Source organism: Arvicanthis niloticus, chromosome 15 (genome assembly GCF_011762505.2).
Source record: "Arvicanthis niloticus isolate mArvNil1 chromosome 15, mArvNil1.pat.X, whole genome shotgun sequence".
NCBI lineage: Eukaryota > Metazoa > Chordata > Mammalia > Rodentia > Muridae > Arvicanthis > Arvicanthis niloticus.
The window spans coordinates 53,433,900-53,459,117 of NC_047672.1; the positions used below are offsets into that span (position 1 = coordinate 53,433,900).

Sequence of the window (25,218 nt, forward strand, 5' to 3'; positions counted from 1 at the left end):
AGGGAGGAAATGTGAAAACAGTAGAAGGAAACCTCTGAAAGCCTAATGATGATCTTGTCCAACTCAGAGTGTTGTGGGACTCTGTCTATGGGACTCATGCAGACACATCAGATGAATTCAGAGTATATCTTGATATGGGTAACAATGACTAATATTTTGCTAATATCTCTGATTTTTAATTCCAGATACATTTTTTGGTGATGGCTGCAAAGTTGTTTTCAGATGAAATTAAATCAAACAGATGAATTAAATCAAATCTATAGGTTCACTATTAGGCAGGCTTTAATTTTGAAGCATTTAGTTGAACTTATTTACTTATATTTTAGTATATGGACAAGATATACTAATTCTAGGCATTACACAGGAAAACAAAAAGTAATTGTTGTTATATATGGAGGCTATAAATTAAGGAGGAAACTTCCCATATATACAAAGTCAATGAACTGAAGTCATAATTGAGAAAAGCATGGTTTTTCTTTTACAGATTGATAGTGTTCATAGGGTGTATATGGTAAGCTTTCTAAATGTTGTAGCAACAGAGAAAGGCTGCCTTAGATAGCCTCCCAGTTTGCTACCCCAGTATGATGGTTCCCCATGGCCATAGCATCCCCTTTTCAGTTTTAGTGCAAGGATACCAATGTTTCTCATGTCAAACCAAACTGAGGTGGGGAATAATGAAGGGGAAATTCTCAGAAGGAAAAGTATAATCTGGCTTAGAAACCAACCTTGATTTTTCTTCTAGTACTAAGTGTCCTGATAATGGTGGTTGGGTTTCTTTGTCTGCTAGCTTCATTAGTTGAATGGTTCTTATGTAGCCCACCCTTACATTTCCTGGGTGTTCGGGCATCCTCACAGGTGACATCACTTTATACGTACACAGCTCAGTGATGGGGCATCCTAAATCTGTTACACATTGACCTCTGGAGCATTGCCAGGATTCAATATATCATAAACAATAGTAGCAACAGCTGTGAGAGGAATCCATGGACCAATTTGTTGGAATAAAGCAAAACAGGGCTTTGCCATATGGGAGATCTATCTAAGATGGGTTTATTAGATGTAGGATGCTTGTAGCCTAAGGGATTTCTGGGGGGAATTTGAAATCTTTTCATTATGCCCATATCATTACCAGATGTGGAGAGAGTGAAATAGACTCCTCTGTGTGTGTGTGTGTGTGTGTGTGTGTGTGTGTGTGTGTGTGTGTGTATTCTTATGTATATGTAAAGGTGGAAAATTCCAGCTCACATATAGACTTTCAGTATAACACATACTCAAGAATTGTATCCTGAGCCTTCTAAATATTCAGCAAAACTCTTTCACCTCCTCTGTCTGAGTAAACTCGTGTTAGCCAATATGTAAAACCAATGGTAGCAAAATCATGATAAAACATTTTATTTGATAAATAACTGCGTCATTGTGTAGTTTTATGCTCTGGTGTTAGGATGAGATGGAGTGCTTCACAGAACTTAAAAATTCACAATGATTATTGATACCATTAATCAGAATTTGCCATGTGAACAGCTCAGGGATCTGTTGTATTAAGCTGTCATGTGGTTGCAATCATACCTTTTAACTGCCATCAGAGGTAACTGTCAGCTACACTGTATCTACTCTCCAGTCTATTATGGCTTCAGTCCCCCAGGGTTCCATCCTGAGTCCAGGGCGATTTGTATGGTACACTAATGACCTGCTGATTGTCTGCACAAAAGCAAAATCATACGCTGTTCAGGCAACACAGTGATTCTGCACAAAAGCAAAGGACTGTCTAGTGTCAAAATAATACTGTACTCCAACTTCAATAAAGGTTTTTAAACTGACTGCAAGGTACTATTTGGTGTTAAAGCATGTGGCAGAAATAATGTTTATTTAAATAACTAACAAGTTGGCAGCAAGTAAACTTCAAAGTGTATGTGTGTGAAATGATGCTATTTAGATATTTCTGCTGATTTCTGGACTTTTGTTTCTAACTTTGAAAGGTGTAGGGACTAGCCAAATACCTTTGTTTGAGTTGGACATTTATTCATTGCTACTATTGATATGGAATGTCACCAATGAGTTTTCTTAGAAGATTCTGAAAGTATGTGGTGGATACTTTAACAGTCTGTCTACTTATTTAACCTTCTGATAAATACAGTCTATGGTTTGCCTCAATGAGCAAGTAGAGACTGTAGGGGCCAGATGAAGCCATTCCAGTCTGTATGTAATACTCACAATGTTATGCTGGACCTTAGGTCATGGAAAAAGCCTGGTTTGGAGCCATCTAAATTAGGTCCTGCCTCTCTTTGCACTGACTGTATTGTATAGACCCTGGCCTCTGGTATGTTTGTTTTGTGAATGAGTGTGTGTGTGTGTTTGTGTGTGTGTGTGTTTCTAAAGGGCTGATACCTTAGGAACTGTGTCACTGGATTGTCTGTGTAGTAATGAAGATTCCTTTTGAAACTCTGAGCCAGTTTGTAAAGCTTCTGCTTTGTTTGTTTGTTTGGTTGGTGGTTTTTTTGTTTTTGAGGCAGGGTTTCTTTGTGTAACAACCCTGGCTGTCCTGGAACTTGCTTTGTCCTTGAATTGAGAGATTCCCTCTGCCTCTTCTTCCAGAGTGACATGATTAAAGGTGTGTACCATGTTGACAGATTCTAAAGCTTAATCCAAGACTTGGTTGGCTTTGATCATTTACATGTTCACTCATTTATATAATTTAAGCCCGTTCTTCTATGCCAGCCATTATGCTATACCCTAGGATGATAATAACAAAATTCAATCTCAATTACAATGACCTTTGCGGTCTTGTAGAGCCAGATGATAATTTCCAAGTGTTTCTCAGGCTGTCACGGATCCTTTAAAGAGGTTGTGGATTATGGCAAGGTGGCAAAAATGAAAGATTCATTCTCTACACTAGGGCAGAAGCCTAGTTTTGCTTCTGGAATTACATGTAATTCAGTCCACAGGAGGCATACAGAGAACATGTTCTACAATGTTAGTGAGCTGTTTGAAATCTCTAAGAAAAGAATCCTTGGCAATGGAAGGTAAATCAAGAATAGGGACTTTAGAGGCAGGAGAGATGACTCCATAATTAAGAGCATTGGTTGAGCTTCCAGAGGAGCAAGGCTTCCAACCCAGTACTTACATGGCGGCTCTCAACTGTGTGTTAGCCAAATTCCAGAGGACTTAATACCCTTGCCTGGCATCTGAGGGCATGAAACACTCATGTGGTGTAAAAATGCTCATGAGGCAAACACCTCATGCTTTTTGTTGTTGTTTTATTTTTGTTTTTTTTTTGAGACAGAGTTTCTCTGTGTAGCCTTGGCTGTCTTAGAACTAGCTCTGTAGACCAGGATGGCCTTGAACTCACAGAGATCCAACTGCCTCTGCCTGTCAAGTGCTGGGATTAAAGGTATGCACCATCATCCTGGACTCTAAATACAGAATGAGGTAAAGACACGATATAAAATAAATACAAATGCACAAATAAAATATAGTTAATATTTTTAAAAAAATAGACACTTTGAAACATGGATGTAGTGGCACACCTAACCTCGGCACTTGGCAGGCTGAGGCAGGAGGATCACAAATCAAAGGTTAACATTGGATAACACAGGAAGACCCTGTTTTTAAAAAGGTAGGAGGAGGTTTCTGAGAATTTGACTTAGTAACCACTGCTATCCCCATTCTATCAAAAGAATTTATCCACTTCAAGACAAATGTGTAGGTATCTATGACGCAATCTACACATTGAGGCACATGGTACCGAGAACTCAAAGACAGCAGAGGTAGCATCAGGATCTTTTCTCATGAACCTCATGGTGGACGAGGTTTGGAGACCTTAGAACAGGTAGAGAGGATAGCAGCAAAGGGCGTTGAATTTCCTGAGGGAAGAGAACAATGGTTGCCTATACTGCATAAAAGGAAGATCTGAACTCAGGGAGAAGAGCATTTCACGAGTGAGGGCCAAAGACAGAAAGGCTAGGAGGAGGGATGAAGAGGTTCGTTCCAGAGACTTAAATCTACCCGGAGTCACTGAATTATCACCTGCAGGAAAGAGAACTTGAGATGAGGCCTGGAGGGTGAACAAGGCCAGGTCCTGAAGAGATTTGAAGGCTGTGCTAATCAGCTTGATCTCTACTTAAGATTCAAGGAAATTTACTGAGAGGACTTGAGTAAACGTGGTACTATAATGAAATGTTAATGTTCAGAAAAGATCATTCAGAGCCGGGCATGGTGGCCTGCATCTTTAATCCCAGAACTGCAGAGGCAGAGGCAGTTGGATCTCCGTGAGTTCAAGGCCAGCCTAATCTACAGAGCTAGGACAGCCAGGGCCACACCGAGAAGCCCTGTCTCAGAAATAAAAAGAAGAAAGAAGAAAAGAAAGGTAGAAAGATCATTCAGGTGACATATTGATTAGAAATGGGTTAGCATGCTTTCTAAAATCATCCAGATGAGTGACAGGACCAGAGTCCAGTGGTCTGTTTAGTGGACAGTGTACAGGCCAGAGTCCAGGCCTGGCATGTACGGACTCTGAAGGCTGGGGTTGGAAGATCACTGGAGCTCAGAAGTGGACAATATGGTAAGAAAGTCTTAAAACAAAGTACAGATGATGTAAATCCAATTAAGTCTTATCTCAGTGTCTCTTTTGGTAAGTTTTTACATAGGCACCACAATTTTTATTTCTGGAAAAATGAAGTGACTTTGTCATAGAATGTAAATAGGAAACAGTGTTGAAAATGCCAGAGGCCACGGAGCAGAGTGGTCAGCGCTAATACCTGTTGCACTCAATATTATAGTCTCTTCCCACCTTTTGGTATTTTGCTCCCTTGCAATGTCCAACTTGATGCTTTTAGTAGGATGTTACTTTTTGTGGTGGTCCTTTTTAATCTCTGGGCCATGTGGATAGTGACGATCCCACCCTTTCCCTTCTCTCTTCCTGCCTGCTGAAACCCTCCCAGAATTCTGTGGACCATCGAAAGATTATCCCTGCAAAAGAGTTGGTTCTGTTGAAACTTTATTCCGGTTTGGGTGATGTTATAGCCAATGAAAAGGAAGCCTGGTGAAGACTGCAATCTTCTCTTCCTTCCCTTTGGGGCTTTCTGGTAACTGTAGCCTCTTCCTCATGCTCTTGGAATGCAGGTTCGGTGTTATCTTTGGCTCTCCTCGGGCTGCTCCTCAAGCAGTTGTGGAGAGAGGACTTGTGTTTCTTTTCTACAGAATAAGCTTTATTTTTCCCTTTGAGGCTATTCCAGAATCCTGTCATATTTTCCTCTTTGACATCTCCAAGACTCATCTTTCCCCATTGGTCTCCAGTAACCAAAATCCTTTCCTATATTTTGGCTCCTTTAGTTCTGTTCGTTCTAAATATCTCCACTGTGGTCTGTGTTCTTGAGTTCCGCCTCTGTTAAAGCGATCTCCGTCCGTGGTGTCCTCATGACAACATGGTTTAAAAATGCCTGTGCTGGTTTCTCTCTGCATTGACTCTGACTTTGGGAGACTTTACTGTTGTTCATTGCCTGGTTTTTTTTTTTCCCTTGCTGATCTCTCACATTTCTTAATTTCTTAATACCTTACCTCTGTGTATGTGTGTGTGCGTGCACATTTTAATTCTCATTCACATTTATTTTTCTAGAAGACTGTTTTAAAGCTGTCTCTTCCCTAGCCAAGAACATTTTCTTTCCTTTCTAAATGCCAAGGCAAGCTCCACACATATTTGACCTGTAAGCTCCACCCCCTTTCTAGCTTTCTTTCTCACTTTTGTTAACTTTTTTCTCAAGATAATAGCATATTAAAAAAATAAAGTGATATTCTAGCTACATGAGAGAGTATGTACAAGTCCTCTTGATTTGTACAGATTCTTCATTTCCTTGAGGGAACCACTGCCATGATTTCATTCTGTTAAGGTCATCATTGCAGTGTTGACTTGGGGCTCTCAGCAGCAGCTTCCTCCTGCTCCTTGATAACTTCCCTTCAGCCATCTTTGCTAGTTAGTTTGCTTTCACAGCACTGCCAGAAATGTCTTCTGATCTCATCCACTTCCCTTCTTCAACAATACAAAGCCACCAGGCTATCTGCTTTCCCTGAGGTGTAGAAGAAAGAATCCTCAGGTCCTGCTGCACCACCCTCCCACCATTCCAGACTCTGGTGTCTCTGCAGGTCCTATACCTTGGTTACACAGAATGGGTGGATGTCATGGCTGCTGCAGGCCAAATTTGGTTTGTACAACTCCTCATTATCTTAAAAAAACAAACAAACAATTAAAACATTGTAATGATCTTGTTTTATTGGCTTCTCAGTAACCATGGCAATGACACTGCCTCCGATGCCTTTGAAAGCCCCTTTGAGAGAGTGGACTCTCTCCAATTTTTCACTTCTTCTGCATCCTTTAGCATTCCCAACACTGAGATAAATGCTATTTTCTATTTAACATTTCTGAACGCTTTGTGTTAAGAAAGATTATGAGCTGGGTGCAACTCTAGACTGCCATAATCTAGGTACTCCAGAAGCAGAGGCCAGACGATCATGAGTTTGGGACCAGCTTGGGCTAAAGAGGAAAGTTCAAGCAACTGTGAGCTATATAGTGAGATTTCTTCTCCTAACATATAACAAACAAACAGACAAACAAACACCAACAGAAAGAGTGTGGGCAGAGAATTTATTACTTTGCTATAGATAAAGAAGAGGTGGACCGATTTTTTTTTTTTTTTTTTGTATACAAACAAACTTTTCAGGTGTGGGGCACTTCACATTTTTATTACTATTTCTGTAGGCATCTTGGTTTGAATCTTTAGCTGGTTCAGTGTTAACCATCTCCATTCAAATTCTGGTTTCATCAATTACTAGTTGTGTGGCTTTGGGAAAAAATGACTTAAACTTTGTCTACCTCAGGTTTTTCTCATGTAAATTGGGAGAAGTGAGCACCCAGCAGAGTTAAGGATAGTATGAGAAAATTCGTATTTAAAGAGACATTGGAGTGTTGGGAGCCGACTTTAAGCAGAAAGCAGCTATCAACTTTGCAGCCATCTGGAACCATATGCCCTGAGAGAGACTTGTTTATCAACAGCCTACAACAGCTGAAGCACACTCTGACAAACACCTTGTTTATCCCACATAGCTTATTTTGCTGTTTAGTGACCCCAGCTACATGGTGCACGTGGTAAAATATCTTCACCTGTGTTCTCCTGCTTGTGCTTATAAATACCCAGGATTTCCTTGTAATAGAGTCAATAGGATGTCAATAGGAGGTGTGAATATAGTCTATGGGAGACAGTAAACAAGACTTGACTACAGACCCTTGGGCTTGTCTCTATTCTTTGAGTCTCTTCCCCTTCTTCCCCTCACTCTCTCTCTTGCTAGACCCTGACCCTCAGACCGGAGCAGCAAAGCAGTCCGGGACATTCTGATCCCCAGCATGGGGCAGAGTGGTCCTCAACATTTTGGCCCCCAAGCGTGGGGCAGTTGTCAACATTTTGGCACCCAAAGTGAGGCTCCAGCATGAGTCTCAACATTGGAGCAAACAAGCGGAGTGCTCAGATTGTTATCACTGTTATTCTCTTGTTTCCAAATCTAATGGTAAAAATGTCAAGTCCATGAGAGAGATGATTTGAAGAAGGGCATTTGTTTCCTCTCCACAGCTTCCTAGATGTGGGCCGGCTCAAGTAATTTAACTTTATTAGGCTTTCATTTTGTGGATGCTTAAAATCTTAGTAATAACAGCAGAACAATAATGTCAGCCGCATCTTTGGTCTTCAGCCCTCATCTGACATGTCAAAGCACAGAGACAAATTTCTACTCTGTTGCTGGTGTTGACCATTTATGAAGCATTTGATAAACCAGTGCTAATATTATCATCAACTTTCCTATCTCTTGCCAAGAGGATGCTATCTGATAGTCATAAAGACCCAGGGAGGCAGATAACCCACTTACATGTGATATCAGGCAGTCACACTTCTTTAGGGCTTTTGTTTTTCTTCAAAAATCAAGATATGGTTAGCAAACTTTAAAACTCACTACTCAAGTGTGCAGTCCAAATGCCCACCTGTTATTGGTTGCACACGATCATCTAAGAGAGAGTGAAAAGCACAGATTTCAGACTTTTCTTGGGCTCACCAAATCACAGTCCCATGCCTATGGGTTTAGGACTGACAACTGTGATTCTGCCAGTCAGAGGGGTTGAATATTGTTGTCATGTAAAATATGTTTGTTTATATGATACTAATTTGTGTTCCTCCCCAGTGGAGTTCTTCTGTAATGATATCCTTCCCCCGTCTCTTGCTTCCCCCCCTTCTGTCTCTCCCTTTCTCTCTGTGGTGTATGTATGTGTCTGTGTGGGTGTGTGCACATGCCTGTGGGTGAGTCTGGTGGTTAGAAGATGATGTTGGGTATCTCCTTCAACTGTTTGTCCTCCTACTTTTTGAGACAGAGTTCCACCGTCTCGTTTATTCAACAAGGCCCCTGAAGAACTGGGAGTAGACATGTGCCACTGTTCCTGGTTTTGGCATGAGTGATAGGTTTCTAAACTTGGTCAGGTCCTCATGTTTACTCAGCAAATCCCTTACTAACCAAATCACCCACCCCTAGACCTTGAATATCTTTTTTACATGGTTAAGTATGATCTTCTTTCTCTCTTCCTTCTTTGTTACCTTCTTCTTCATCTTCGTCCTTCTCTTACTTTCCTTTCATTGCAGTGGATAGGACCCAGGGCTTTGAACTAGGGGCCACTAAGCTACATAGCCACAGTCTTAATAGATATTACAACCAGAGGGCATTTTCTTCATGCATCTTAGTATCTACTCCTGCCTGTGATCATACCACATGATGGAAGATTAGTTTATACAGTCTTGTGATGTTTGGGCTCAGATGATGTCCCTAGAAGTCCCTTTCAGAGAGACCTTCCAGCCATCACTCTAGGATGATCCCTATACACAGAATGCTAGAGTCCCCCAGGAAGTTATTAGCATGCAGATTCTCATGCCAGGCCACAACCTGTTATCCAGGAAGGGAAAATGAATAGCCAGAGGACACCAGTACACTGCTCTGGAGTTTGAGAAGGATGATATTTCTGTCTGTGTCTGCAATAAAAGCTGTGTGTTGTGCTCATAATGGTTTAGTTGGGCCTTACTGAGAGCTGGGATTTGGAAGATCTGGGCTTAGCCTTGCTTTAGCTTTTAGTCAGCCCCTGGGTAATGCTGATTGAACCATTACCCTCTAGCTAGCTTGCTTTTAAATTGAGGCATTTCACTAGGGGAGGACCTGGAATTGTAGGCTTCACTATAGAATCACCTCAAAAGCAGCCACCTCTTCTCGGTGCTCTGAAAGCAGAACATTTTTTTTTCCCACCTTGACAGCTCCTCTGGTTTTCTGGAATCAAAATGTCTGAAGAGACTTTGTGTAGATCTGGTAAGATTAAACAAGAATCGTTTAAAGACACAATTCTTTCCTTGCCTCTTCCTCTCTTCCATCTCTTTTCTTCTCAGATTCAGGTAATCTAGACTTTCATGTGTGCAAGCTCCACTTACAAATTGTCAACATGTCATTGGAGTGTTCATGTCACTGTCTTGGTTACTATTCTATTTCTGTGAGGAGACACCGTGTCCAATGGAACCTACAAAAGAAAGCATTTAATTGGAGGCTTGCTTACAGTTTCAGAGGGTGAGTTCATGACCACCATAGTGGGAAGCATGGAAGCAGGCAGGCAGGCAGGCACGGTGCTGGAGCAGCAGCTGAGAGCTTATACCTTATTCACAAGTTGGAGAGAGAGAGAGAGAGAGAGAGAGAGAGAGAGAGAGAGAGAGAGAGAGAGAGAGAGGAGGGGGAATGGCTTAAACTTTTAAATTTCAAAGACCACCCCTAGTGACACATCTTAAACAAGCCATACCTCCTGATTCTTCCCAAAACAGGTCCACCCATCATTAGGGACCAAGCATTCAAACATTGAGCCTGTAGGGACGGTTCTCATTCAACTATCACCCTGACCAACTGTTGGTTTTATTTTGTTTTGTTTTGAGACAAAAATCTCTGTATGTGGTCCTGGCTGGCCTGGAAGCTATTGAGTAGACTAGGCTGGCCTTGAACTCATAGAGATCCACCTACCTCTGTCTCCCAATTACTGGCATTAATTGTGCATGCCACCATGCCCTGCAACCAATTGTTAATAATATTCTACTATGACAAATAGAGATCTAGTGATTGGAAAACTTTCCATTCAACTGCTGTCATGTTAGAGAAACTGGAGAGAACAATTAAATATAGCATGGCTTCTGGGTTCCTGGACTTGAGAAAAGGGACAGGTGGGCCGAGCAAGGGTTTGGTGCTTTTCCTCAATACCAAAGTGGTAGCACTATAGCATAATGCCTCTGATGATTTTGGTAGATTATGCTCCAAACTAAATGAGAGTCCTCATCTAGACCTTTTGGAGATCCTGAGTCATTCTGTCTTATTTTGTTCATGACTTTGGGAACTAATCTGATCGATTGCCCAGGAATTGAACAAGGCTTGGGTAACTCTGCTTCTGACTTTTTTTATGGGATCTTAAAACCAAGTTTGTTCCTAAATATTAGCATGTACTTGGCTCTTAGTTCGTCCAGTCAGTACTGTGTTTGGGTCAACTCCATGTAATGTTCCACAGAAGCTTTGCATTCCTGGACTCTTTTTTTCTGTTATGCCCCATCTTAGCTCATTTATATCATGAACCTTATACATAAAGATTTGCTTGGATTTAATTGCAAGTATTATTTTTTTCCTGGTACTGCAAAGTTGGTAAGGGAACAAAGGTATATTTTCTGTGTTTCTATAGGCTGCTTCATTGTCTGGAAAAAAAACACACACACACACACACTTCACTTAAAAACCAATGAGTCCTTCATCAGGCTTTGTTTAGGCCATGTGATTACCAAGATCTTGTGCTGTGGCTTAACTTTATAATCTTTGGTTTATAATTTACAGCTGTGGAGAACCAGAGGAAAACCTACTCGTAGAAGAACATCTCCCTCTATTGCTTTCCCACTGCTATGGAGTCCCTTGAACACTGGTCCCTGGATACCAACTTCCAGAAGACTTCATGGATGGTTGTTAAGTCTCATGAACCACAGTTTTTCCTCTATGTTTTCTTCACTCCAGTGAGGCTCTCATCAGGGTCAGACCAGAGATGAACCAACTGGACAACAGATTGGAGCACTGACCTCTTAGGGTACCAACAGTCAACAGTGTACTGTCAGATCCATCGAAAGAGAAGAGGAAAATACGTTAAGTGCAAGAGAGAGGGATGGTTCATAATTCCTTAAAGATTGAAACCAAGGAACAATCAAAATATAGAGGAATGTGGGCTTGTTTTACTGCAGGACTTCTATTTTGTCCCTACTGGGATATGTATTCTGGCATTCCTGCTTAATCAGGACTCAGAGGCAAGGCTAAGTATTCTAGTGGTTCTCCTACTTAGCTCTTGCTCTTTAGTAAGAGACCAACTCATTAGTCACTGTATTACTTCTCTGCACTGTGGGTCTGTACTCTTGACCTTGAAGATATTGGTAGTAATGCTCTTGTATGACAAAGGTCAATGGTAAGAGTACTTGAAACATCCTCGAACTTTTTGTTTATGCACCAAGTGGTGACATTGCATATTGAGCTAATTAGATCAATGGAGTCACAGGGTGATACTAAACTCTAAAAATATTTGGCTGAAACTTGACATTGTAGTTATTTGTAGAAGAGGGCATTATGGGACATGCAAAACATCACAAAACATGGGGCTACTGGTCATATTGGGCAACCCAGGAACCAGCTAAGTACAGCATAGACCCTGCAGAGACTAGCAGCAGGTAGACATAGTTCCTTTCCCACGGATCTTTACAACCGAATGTCCCTGTAGAAAACTGGCTATCATATGTATGTAGCCACAGACATGTTTTTGAGCACAGCCTCTAGTCAGTGGGAGAGTTCCCAATGCCACAGTCATGGCTGTGACTGTGCTCTGAGCCTACACGCTGTGAACCTGGACTGCTTTTCTTTAGCAAGCCTTGAAAACTCCTGAGATATCAGGAAAGTTCCTGGGGTTGGCAGGGCTTCTAGGGAGGGAAATAGTAAATGATTTGGAACAGAAAGCAAAAAGGGGATGGGGTTCAGAACCAATGATTATCTCTATTCTATGTAGGAAACTACAATATGAAACTTGGATACCTTGTTTTAGTCCCTTTTTAAAAATAATACTAAAAAGCTATGTGACTGTAGATAAGCCATTTCTCTTCCTCTATGGATGTCTCCTGAATGACTTTAAACCCCCTCTAGCTCTGCCAGGCTTTTAACATCAGGCCCCGGGCTACAGTGGCCAGTTTCAAAATACCTTCCCTTTGGTTGTTAGGTCATGTCTTTTTAGCAGTTACATAAACATTTTTCTTTTTGAGGGAGGGTGTGTTTTATCAAGTTTTTAAACATACATCAGGTTCTTCTCTGGAATTAAGAAGATGCTATTTCTGAGTCCCATCCCTGTAGAGCTTGTGATATGCACTATGCATCAGGTATGCTTTAGGTTTGGAGATACACGGTGAACTTGACACAGAGTGTCTTCTGGCATTTTCTTTGGCGGGAGCCTGTTGTATCTGTCTGGATTACCACAAGAAGAACTCCAGGTATAAGGAAGAGAGATATTTTACTTCTGAGATGTGTATAGGACAACCCTCCATCCTGGGAAGAACAGTGAATACTCCCTGCATCCCATCCTTAACCAGGGAGAGAGAATGTTTCTTTGTATCATCCCCGCAGCTTGCCAAGTCTTTAAAAAGGAATGGACAAACAATAAACAGACAAAAATGGTGCCATGAGCTCAGTCTGACCTCATTGGAAATCCTTTTAAAAATTAATCATTTCTATCTCTTTCATTATCAACGAATCTACTGAATACTTATCTCTGAGTCCAGTACATATTTTACAATACATAAAACAATGGAATTTCAAATTCAGAGCACTGACATATACTATTGGTTTTGAGTATTTTTTATTATAGGGAATGACTTTAGAAATTTCAGTTTATGACTTAAGTGGTAAAATGGATGACTCTTGACTTTCGAGTTTCCTTTCAGTTCAGGTCAAGGAATAACTACCTTTAGATAATGTCTACACTTAACTATGACTAAGGGCTCTACCTATCTCTGTTGCCTTTCTTTAAGTAGGTATATGTTAGTATTTATTTTCTACATGACAAATGTATTAAAGAGAGTATAAAATTCACGAGAAACACTTTTTGGTTAAAAATTTAGAAAAACAAGGGGCCAAGATAAATGAATGACAAATCAACTTAAATAATTAACATATTCAAGATATATATTGGAATAAATGTCTATTATACCCTTTTGGTTTTGTCTTGCTTTCTGCTTGTTGTTGTTGATGTTTGTTTGTTTTTTGAGAAAGAACAGAAGATTGGGTGGATAGGGAGATGGAGAGGATCCATCTGGGTGGAGATGGCGGGAGGGAAAAGAACATGATTGAATATATCTTATGATAGGTGGGGCACGGTGGTGCATGTCTTTAATCTCAGAATTCAGGAGGCAGAGGCAGATGGATCTCTGTGAGTTGGAGGCCAGCCTGGTAGACAAAGTGAGGGAAGAACAGCGCTCTGTTACACAAAGAAACCACGTCTCAAAAAACTTTATACACATATATACATATGTTATGTATGTATGTAATGAAAAAAAAATTTAACCAAAATTGTTTACTTTTTGAGACAGCCACAGGTAACCCGAATCGGTTTTGTGGCTGGTGTGAATATGCCCAGCTAATTTTCAAATATTGTAGGGCATCATTCCTCTCTTTATGTAGAAGTGGAATCAGTAAACCCATATAATTCTAACCACTCTAGTGAAAACGAAAACATTCCGCTGAGCATCTCACACTTCCAAGTGTGAAGGCTTGTGTGAAAGAACCAAGTATCTGAATATTGGCCCTGCAAAGGCTAAATGTATGAATGGTCTGGTGTGTTCTAGTTCCAGCCATTGATCTTAAAGCAACTTACATATGGTTTCTTTATCCTTCAGGAGAAAAGAAAAATCTTATTTTTCCAAGCAATTAAAACTCTTCTGCTTCAGGTAGAATGAAAGAATTAAGAGAAGTTATATCTCCTTGTATATAATTGCAAGTTTCATCTTTCTTGTTTAAATGATTGACAGAAAACTGATAAACTGAGACATCTCCTTATTAGGGTTGAATGTACTCTCTTGGTGGCCCCCATTGCTAATTTGTTTGACTATTTTCCATGATTTCTTACTCTGTAATGGAAAGGTTTATTAAATATGAGGGTTGCAAGGCTTTCTGAATACTAATGAACTTATTTGCCAAAATTTAAATGTTCTTCTTGTCAGTGAATGCCTGTCTCACTTAACAGGAACCAAATTGAATAATGAAGAAAATTAGACTCTATCGTACCCTCAAGAGAAATCGTGTGTGAATTGTAATAGAAAATTGAGGGAGAAAAGGGTCATATTGTAGCAATAACACTAGATAATTTGGATTATTTTAAAAAAAAAGGATGAACTTAGAGAAGCTTGAGTCTTTTCAAAGAAACACACATTCGGTTAATTCATAAAGAACGCTGGTTTTTCCCTCAACCCAGGAAGTCTATACTTATTGCCAGTTTACAGTAAAAGAAAGGCAGGTGGGTGAGAAACACATGCCAGGTTTCTGTGCTTACAATCCACTCAACTCATTCTCATATAAGGACTTTATCTACCTGCGATGGAAAGGGAAGATCAATAACCTTGAAAAATGAGTACCATTTCCAGAGAAGTTCAATAAAGAGATGGAATTTGGGAAATTGCTGCGGTTCTTTCTAGAAGCATAACACATTGAGTCTGTCCTCTTTCTAGGGTGTTTAATCCCATCATCGTGGTGTTATGGCTAAGGAAGCACATAATCAGGGTGTCTTTCCTTTACTAGTATCCAGGGGCATCATGGGAACAATATGGCTGCCCCTTGACTAGGGAAGCAGGGTGGGGGGAAATTCAGCAAGCATACCAACTGCAAAAGGTGATCTGGCTTAAACACAGGGTGTAGTTTGGGTAAAAATCAAGCAGTTAAGGGTCAGCTAATGAAAATGGAAAGGTGACAAGGAACACAGATGAAAAATTGGACCTTTTGCTCCTGACAGAAATCTGATAGAGGGACACACTCACTGCAAAAGGATGAGAGCAGGAGGTGGCTAAGAAAATAATAAAGAGGAAAATAATGAATGTCTTCGGGGTAAAAACAACATTTCTTGAAACTTCACACACACAAACAAAAAATGATAGGAAAATATAAAGATGTCAGGGCCCTCAAAGCCAGTGGAGTTCTTAAAACAAAGTAAAACCTGAAAACTGGAAAGGTAAATGTTATTCCAAGAAAACAGTGAACAAGACTGAAAATTTGAGGAAATTGAGATTTGTGTGTAGGGCTTGTTTTTCAACGCAGGAGAGGAAAGGGTTGTGGCAGTAGTAACTTTTGGACACAATGCTGGGCTTCATCCCCAGAGAAGAAAAAAATGGCCGATTTATCTTAGAGCAGTGCTATTTTATACTATTTTATCTGGGGATGGGGATGAATTTTCTTTACTGCCCCTGATGAGATTAAAACAAAACAAAACAAAATGATCCTCAATTGTTTATGTGGGAAAGACTTTTTAGTCACAAATTTCCATTTTTTTCTCCCTAAGATGGTAATTGAGTTTCGACAATTAAGTAAATAAACCGGAGATGAAGAGATTTACCTGTAACATTTCAACCCCTAGCTTGCTCAGATGGAAATAAAGACTTTATCAGGTAGAGAGGGAGGCAGAGGAAGAAGACAAATGGAGTAGAGGGAAGGCTGCCTGTCTGGTAAGATGGTCCAATTTGTGAGAAAATCAAATGAACGATCGAGTTTGAAGGACGTGTGCAAGAAGGGGTATGAAATAATAAGATATTTAGAAGGGAAAATTACTTGGGAAAGTGAGAGCGAATGAAGAATTACATGAGAGATGATTAAGGATTGGGGGAGGCAACGGGGGGGGGGATAATTGGAATGGGAAGCCGAGTGTGACTAAGAGGCTGTAAAAGAACAAGTTCAGACTCTGCATGGTGACCCAGCAACCTCCAGGGAAGGCGCACAAGCTAGAAAATAACAGTGGAGACCAAAACAGTTCATGGTTCCTAGGAAAAGTCGAGAACAATAGACGGAGCGGTGAGTGTCATTCTTTAGGAATGAAAGCACATCAGGAGGAACGCATTAGTCTGTATTCTCCGTTCATTTATGAGTAGACTCTTCTTCATCTCCCTTTGTAAGAGGCTGAGTTATAAAATGATTGCTATTAATGGAAAGAAAAGGCGAGCATTATCACGGAACTTAAAAAGATCACATCTAGAGTAACTGAAGCAGGGATATGTGAACAAACCCCTTCACAGCCTTTAATATAAGATCTTCAAATTCTGCATCCCAGAGAAGATGGAGAGATCAATTATCCAAATAGATGTATAATAGGGAGACGGGAGGAAGTTTAAACTGCAGTAAATACTTTATAATCTATTTTTCTGCAACATTTTCCCCATCCATAAAAATGGTTGCCGTAAGTTACAAAGCTTTTGCATATTGTTTGAAACACTTAACTGGGAGGGTTTATAGCAATGTAAAGTAGTAGACGCAATATTAATTGAAAAAAATGTTCACGCTGCAAACTGCTGTAAATGCCCGTGGTTTCCCCTTTTGCTTTCCTCTGCTTGTGCTTAGGATTCCTTGCAAGCAGACAGCACAGACCCCCTTTGGAGGGAAGCTGATAAAGTAATTTAGCTGGAAAGGCTTAATGAGATAATGATACTAAGGCCAGTTAACACCTAATGAGCACGTAACCACGAGGGATGATATTGTTGCTTATTAATTATAATGATGATGTGGAGGAGAGAGGCAAGGTGGCACTCAGTTAGCGGAGAGTACTCAGGAGTATGGCTGACTCCCAGAGGCGAAGCCACCGTCAGCTGGCTTTAGAACTAGGTCAACATTTAGCTGTGTTTGGACTTAATGGCTGCTGGATCATACTGGCAACCACAGAGCTAGAGGCCATGCAAAAAGTAACGGGCACTTTCCTGATGATGGGCAGAGCTGACATGGAGTCCTGTGTGAATTCCAGGTCATATGCAGAAGCAGAGACTCCAGGTGAAGTTCTGGGGGAGTCTGCTTAATGACAATTCTACGGGATTCATTCATGGGCAGACAGGCAGGTGCCCAGAATTAACTGGGTATGCTTCAAGTTTGATAACGTTCTTCTTCACTACTGAGTCTGGTGAGTCAGACATGAAGTGTAGCTATGTGATTGGTTTTCTTTTTTGACTTGCCTTAGAGAAGGAATCCAGAGGGTTTTCTTTCATTTCTCTCTCCCTCTTTCCCTCTCTCCTCTCTTCTTCTTTCCCTCCATCCCTCCCTCCCTCCCTCCCTCCCTCCCTCCCTCCTTCCCTCCCTCCCTTCTTCCTTCTCTTTCTTCTTTCCTTCCTTTCTTCCCACTTCACTTTCTGCTATAGCCATAGATCAGATTCTTACTCATCCACCATCAGAGAAGCTTCTTTCTGAAGCAGATGAGAACAGATATAGAGACCCACAGCCAGATATTATGTAAAGAGTAAGAGAGTCTGAAACAGCCCTCAATGGGATGTCTTTATCAAATGCCTCCCTTCAAGGCTTGGTGAACACCACAAAAGAGGCAGAAAGTGTGTCAGAGGCAGAGCAGACAGAGGACACCAAGGAAACAAGGCTGTCTAAATCAACATGAGCAGAGCTCACATCAGAAGCTGAGGTAGTGTGTTCAGGGCCTGTCTGGGTCTGTATCAGGTTCTCTGTGTGTATATTATGGCTTCCAGTTTAGTGTTCTTATGGAATTTCTGAGCGTGCAAATGAGTGGTTCGCCAACTCTTGTGCCTCCTCGTGGGCTCTTTTCCTTCTCTTTGTCTTGTCCAATTCCAGTGTGTTAGTTTTTATTTTATTATATTTTATTATCATCCTTTAGATGCCTGTTTTCTAAAGAGAGACAGAAAGGGTTGGGTCTTGATGGGAAGACAGGTAGGGAGGAAGGGGGAGGAGCATAGGAAAAGAAAACCATGACTAGGTAGGATCTATTATAAGAAAAAGAAATCCATTTTCAATAAAAGGCAAAAAAAAAAAAAAAAAAAGCAAGAAAAGCAAAAATACAAAACAAATGAAAACTCAACAGTGCTCACTTCCTAGAACTTTTGGAACAAGTCACTGAGCTTTTTGCCAGCCTTGAAGACTCTCAGCTGGGAAGTGAGGTAGGTAGGTAGGTGCAAGGTAGTAAAGACTGCTGACTCTCATATAAGCATCCCTTTGATTCCAGTATCCCTGCTTCTTCTGAGCTCTCACCTGATCAGTTATGGTAACATGATTACGTAAAAGGTACCATGCTTGAAACCCATCTGCCATGTTCATCTTCACATTCCTGTGCCTTCCAGCTGAGGGAGAGACACTGAACACAAGTACTTCTCTTGGGAAACCGAAGCAGAAAGAATCAAATGATATAGGTTCTCTCACCTACCCAGTGGTCACAGAGCGCCATCCCTCCACAACCCAAGACTCTAATCAGCTGGGTGTGGTGGTGCATACCTGAAGTTCTAGCATGCAGGAGGTTAGGGTTGGAGATTCTTACAGTGGCGTTCTGATGGGGTTACAGAGAGAAATTTTTTCAAAATAAAACAACAGCAATGCTTCTTACCCCCTGAAAAAGATTCCAGACACTAAAGACGCCTGTTTTGTCAATTTAGTTAATAATTCATTTCACATGAGAGAAACTATATCTTCTGATTTTTTCCTTGCAAATAAGTAATTTCAATAATTCTAATTTGATTGCAATCTGTATAATATGTGCCTCTAAAATGTGTCGATGCAATATTCATTGTCACACAAAGGAACATGATTTCTTAGCCAGGCAGGCTTATTAAGAAAAAAAAAAATGGGCCATCTAAGCCAGGGCTTCTTAACTTGTTCTATTCATGGGCCCTTTCCCTGGAGAAATTTCTGTATGACTCCATGTATGTAAAGTAGTTATATAAATCAAACATTGACTCATAATAAATCATTAAGAAACATGCTTTTAAATAATTCTTTTAAAACAAATAATTGCATATATTAAATATAAAACAAATCTGTATACTAAAGAGATTCAGGTACTTGCTCATTGTAACAGAAAGAATTAAATTTTGGTAAGATATTTGATATTGCAGGACATGAAACATCTTCAGTATTCTCCAGAGTTGATTTTTATTTTATAATCATCAATGCTATGAATATTACACCACATGAAAATTTGCAAAATGGCAGAAGTATATTTTGGTTCATTTCAGAGACTGTTGCCAAAATTCACTCAATAAAATTAAAAAATAAATGAGTGAGTAAATAAAATAATAAATTTAAAAATCAAACATTTGAATCCAGTTCAATTAAAATTATAGTAATTTGATACCTATATATTAGAAATAATGACAAGTCAATATTGAAAGTCTATGTTCTGTGGGTAGGAGCACCCTCATAGAAGCAGGAGGGAGGAGGATGGAACAGGGGGTTTGCGAAGGGGAACCAGGAAGGGGGATAGAATAACATTTGAAATGTAAATAAGTAAAATAACCGATAAAAAAGTCTATGTTCTCCAGAATTAAACCATTGTATCTCTAAGATGGCAGAAAACCTTGTATAGACAATTAAAATCATTTTGACCCATGGAACAGAGCATTCTCAGGTCAGTTTCTGTTGCTGTTGGCTACAACATGTACAGTTTGAAATGTGCGTGTTCTGTGCCCTTAGAACCAAGGACACAACCAACGAACATGCAGACTGCAACACAGGGGAAAATGGCCAGAAGCACCTCAGACTTACTGTGCACTTGAATTCAAATTAACTACTGGTTACTGCATATTCAGAAACCCTTCACTGAGGCTGCATTCTTTGCAATTCCTAGATTCCATTATGTGACCCACATGTGGGTGTGGCTCTTCTGACTGATTGGAGGATGATGTTGCATCAAGGTTAATTTAGGAGTGTAAAGCATCCGAACAGAGAGGCTCCTCCTTAGTGAATTGTTTGAAAGTAACAGAGACAGCCAGGTCCTTTTTGATAAGAACATTGGCACCTAGGATTTAAAATTGTCTTTCAAATATTTGCCTCAACATCTCCAAGACAAAGCTCTAGCTTCAGACTTCACTATTTTATGTATTGGTTTGCAGTGCTCAAGACAGAACCTAGGGTCCTGTGAATGCCATGCAAGGACTCTATTGCTCTGCCTCAGCTCTGAAGTTAGTCTCCATGCACATTATTTTTTTATAGTCTCAAATGCCTTTTTGAAAACCTTCTTTGGTTCCAATTTATTCTCTCTTTCTTATTGAAAAAAATGCTCATTTTTATTCAATGTGGTTGCATTTAGCTAAGTGTGAAAAATTAAAAATACCCAAGCATGGAATTTGGTTAAATAAAAATACAAGAGAATACTATGTTGCCGTTTAAGGGGATGAGGTGGCTTTCTATGTGGAATGACTTTCAAGATATATAACTAACATTTACTAGGCAATATATATATATATATATATATATATATATATATATATATGGGGTGCTACTGATTGTATAAGCACATACATATGTTTATTCAGTATGTTTATATGCATTGTGTGACTACGGAGAGACATTTAAGGAAGTGAAAATGATAGTTGTCTCTGGGGAGAAATTGGCTGGGAGACTGGAAGACTCTCCTGTTGTCCTATTATATAGTGTATCATGTTCATGTATTATCTATTCATATTTTTATAAGGCAGAAGGCAGAGCTATTTTTACTGAGATGGAAAAGTACAAAAGAGATATTGTTATGTATGAAGAGCAAATTACAGAATAGTATAAATAGTATATAATCTGGTTTTTGTAAAGTAATCATAAGTATATAGATACATATATGTATGTTGTACACACACATATATATACATACATATGTATACATATATGTACACATACACACACAGAGAGAACATGTAAATAGTGGTATACTCGGGAGAAAGAAAATGTGTGTTCATGCACAGACTTTCATTTTTTTATCCTATGTCCTCCTGTTTTGTCTGACTTTTTCTCACAACAACCATTCCACACATCAATGCATAATAAAGAATTTATAAAATATCAAACTGGACATTAAACAAATTTTCCAGACCAATCTTTGAGTTCAGCCACTCATGTTGTATCTCACAGACTCAGTTCTGACTCAGTTCTTCAATCTCCTCTTGGAAGCTTCCTAAACCCTCTTTGAAGTTTGCCCTGTTTCTCACTTATTTTCCAGTCCCCAACGGGGCTTAGCTAAGGTTGTGACCAAGAAATCATGTTAACACTAGTGTGGATCATTGGCCCACCACGCTCTTTTTAGATTAATTTAGCTAAGTTTTTTGGAGACAGGGTTTCGAGTTATCCCAAGATGGCTGTGAGCTTGCTGTGTAGCTGAGGATAACCTTGAACTCCCGACCCTCCTTCATCTACCTCTGAAGTGCTTCGGTTATGAATGTGAAGCACATTCCCTGGTTTATGCAGTACCAAGGATGAAGCCAGGGCTTCACACCCTCTAGATGACCACTCTGCCAACTGAGCTACATCCCCAACCACACCCACTGTTTTTGTAATTAATCCAAATGATGTGGCCTAAACCTCCTCTGACCCACTTTAGAGTCTTTGCTTTGGGTTAAGTGAAACTCCCTATCTATTTCAAGAAAGTACCCACGTTTTCTGGATCATTTTTCTCATCACAGAAGCAAAGTGTCCTAAAAGCCCATTCACACACAGTAAATATTAATTAGATAACTGCCTGCCATTCCTCTCCCACAATCTTATCTCCTGTATTAATAAGGTGAACATACGTTATTTGTCTACACTGTTTCTACCTGTTGTTCCAGCATAATTGCTAATTGCAGCCCCTTTTCCCCTCTACAGAGCCTTAGCACGAACAATAAATTATATGGTCAATTCAAGTACTATGGTCTCTGTGATGAAGGATCAAGGCACCATTCCTATTTATTGGTATTACCTTGTCACAAACTGTGAAAACACTTTCCTTTTTGATTGTTTCTTCCTGACTTGTCACAAAGACCTTCACATAAAATCACTCTCTCCCATTAAAGTAATTATTGGAACCTTTCAGTAATGACCACTTGTTTTAGCTTTCCTCTTGAGACTCCAAACACCAAATGCAGAGATTGCTTTTGCTGGGTAAGATCAAATTCTTCAGAGACATTAGCCTTGCACAAGGGAAATACTGGCTCTTTAATCCACAAAAATAGGCAAGAGACTTTTCTCCATAGGAATATTATCTTGTAGAAAAAGGCTGAGACTTTCTGGTGACTTGTTTCTCTGAGCTCCTCCATACTCTGAGTTTTTATTTTTTATCCCGCTGAGATGATTACTTCTTCTTCTTCTTCTTCTTCTTCTTCTTCTTCTTCTTCTTCTTCTTCTTCTTCTTCTTCTTCTTCTTCTTCTTCTTCTTCTTCTTCTTCTTCTTCTTCTTCTTCCTCTTCCTCTTCCTCTTCCTCTTCCTCTTCCTCTTCTTCTCTTCTTTTTCTTCTTCTTCTTCTTCTTCTTCTTCTTCTTCTTCTTCTTCTTCTTCTTCTTCTTCTTCTTCTTCTTCTTCTTCTTCTTCTCTTCTTCTTGTTTTTCTTCTTCTTCTTTTTATTCTTCTTCTTCTTCTTCTTCTTCTTCTTCTTTTTCCTTCTTCTTTTTCCTTCTTCTTTTTCCTTCTTCTTCTCCTCCTCCTCTTCCTCCTCTTCTTCTTTCTCCTCCTCCTCTTCCTCCTCCTCTTCTTCCTCCTTCTCTTACCCTTCTCTTCCTCCTCTTCCTCCTCTTCTTCCTTTTTTTCTGCTGATTTTCAGTTCAGAGAAAAACCCAATGTAGTGTGGCTGTAAGGAGTCTCATGTATTTTTCTGGACTGAGATTCTTGATGTCTCTGGAATTGCTTCTGGGGGCTGAGTAGCTGAAAAGAGAATCTGAGTGGCCTCTTGCCTCCTCAAGGGTAATCTCAGCTAAAACTAGATAATTGTGTGGATTCGTATGGAAAAGATGCTCTGTGTCGCTGAGTCCAGCCTGCCTGCCTAAACTGCAGGCTTCTGCAGCTTCCTTCTTGGTTGATAAAGGAGTGATGCAAACACTAATTCATTCCTATGTCTTGCAAAGTCAATCATGACTTTTCTCCATCAAAGCTTTGTCCTTACAGTACTAGATGTAAAAGAAAAAAATTAACCTAAAAAGTTTTTCAAAATGTGAAATTATGGAGACATAGGACTAAAGCCTAGTCTACCCCAACCCGCCAACACCCAGGAAGGTGAGGTATTAATTTTGTTTGCTGTTAATTGTTTCACAGTTTTGTAATTCACTAGAAAACTATGGAAATTTCTGCTCTTTTCTGTCTTGGTAGAATTATTCTGTAAGAATAAGTAATATTTCTTTTGTAAAAGACTGTATTCGGGATAGAAGATGTGGAATGACTTTTTCATTTGTAGCTTGTTAAAAAAAATAAATTGAGACAAAGTGTCTAACATGTTTTTTTTTCTTTTCTCCTTTTATCAGTATCTGCACAAACCAATTCTTGTTATGTGCAGCAATAACTTCATCATCAAGCACTGATGAACCCTGAAATATTAATGATACTACTTTGGTACTAACTTAAGTAAATTTCATGCTCTTTTCAAAATGTAGAAAGAGATGGAAAAAATGGAGTCCTAAATTCCTTCTTAATTCAAAGACACAGGTTGGAGAAGTCAAGTAAATGTCTAATGATCATTTATTTCCTGGTTTTAGGTATCAGTTGTACTCTCTTCTCAGTTCCTTGCCTGCCCCACTTAGAAAATCTAAAACAAGTCCTACAGACATCCCTTCCACACACACACACATTTATCCACAAAGATGGATTCTTTGCTGACTTTTCAGGGCCTGTTTATGAAAACTGGCCTGGGCAAGTGTCCCCAGAGTGTCACAGCTCCTGAGTGAATAGGGACGTTCCTTGACTTGGAAGAGGTGGCATCAGGTGGTTTGAGGGCCTGGAGTATCACCTTCTGGGAAACCAAGTCTACTGGGATCATGTTAGTATTTAATGTGATGTATTGTGCATAAAAACGCTTACAGGTGTCCTAAAGAAAAAAGACATGCAATTGTGAGGTAAATGTTTAACTAGAACCAAAAAGAAGTTAAAAAAGAAAAAAAAGATTCTAAAAATTATGAGTTGTTTCTAACTGTGGGTTTGAACTACGTAGCATACATTATGTCTTCCTTGACTAGGTGAGTGTGACTAGCCTGTGCCCATCTCTGCAGTTCTCAAGGGACTTGCTCACTGTCTCCCAGCCAACATGGTAACCTTTTACTGACATGCCAAATCCAAGGCTTGGGTGTCAGAATTGAGAAATCAGGGACATGATCATTTGGCTAAAGAAGTCTAAGCTTTCTGTTATTTGTTCTGTGAATGGTTCACAGTAAAGCTTAAAGGCTGTTTAAATAAGACAGGATGGGGAGTGGCTTAGAAAAGGGACCATGGTGGGGATGAGTTGTATGGTTGTAGGTTTTGCTCACTTAGGAAGGGCCAGAAACGGTTCTTGTTTTGCAAAGGCTCTTCTCTCATTATGCACACCCCTTCCTCTGTCCAGATCAGTAATTCTGTTGTCTGGCTACCCACAGCCCCTGTACTGTGTTGTCTCATCAGGGTGGATATGCTTTGGATTCTGTGTGCTTCTCATACAGACTGAATTTCCTACCATATTCAGCTCGCATCCCATTGATACTTCCTTATGTTTTTCAAACAGAACAAGGAATTTCCAAAGGATCAGAAATGTATCTGATAATCTAGACAGCACGACAGCAGAGTGGGTATAGACAACTTAATGTACTCTATCTCCTAAAGAAACAGGGTGAAGGCAGGCACTAGTCTTCCTGGATAACTCAAGAGCAACAGAACTTTGGCCCCAAGATGTAAATTTTCAGTTGGATGTAATCTCAGCTGCTTCTCGTGCTTGCTAAGTTCAAGGACTTCCTGGGCTACATATTGAGTTCAAGTTCAACGAGGCAACTTCCAAAAACTATCTCAAAATTAAAAAAAAAAAAAATGAAGAGGGCCTGTAACTAGTAAGGCAATTCCTGGTTACCACAAAACAAAAATGTGAACTTTTAGTAGTGACATTTCAGGAGAGTGAGGGAACAAGGACACAGTGTTAAGCACCCTTAGACTCATGCCCATAG

At 39.9% G+C, this 25,218-nt stretch overlaps 1 long non-coding RNA gene across 1 annotated transcript in view; it reads left to right on the forward strand.

Annotated features, from left to right (window-relative positions):
• The window catches only part of LOC143434572 (uncharacterized), a 38,615-nt gene extending 25,292 nt beyond the window's left edge, over positions 1 to 13,323 (forward strand). The window contains exon 2 of the long non-coding RNA XR_013104184.1: positions 10,924 to 13,323. This is a non-coding gene — a long non-coding RNA (uncharacterized LOC143434572). The remainder of the gene's footprint in view (positions 1 to 10,923) is intronic.
• The last annotated feature ends 11,895 nt before the right edge of the window (positions 13,324 to 25,218 follow it).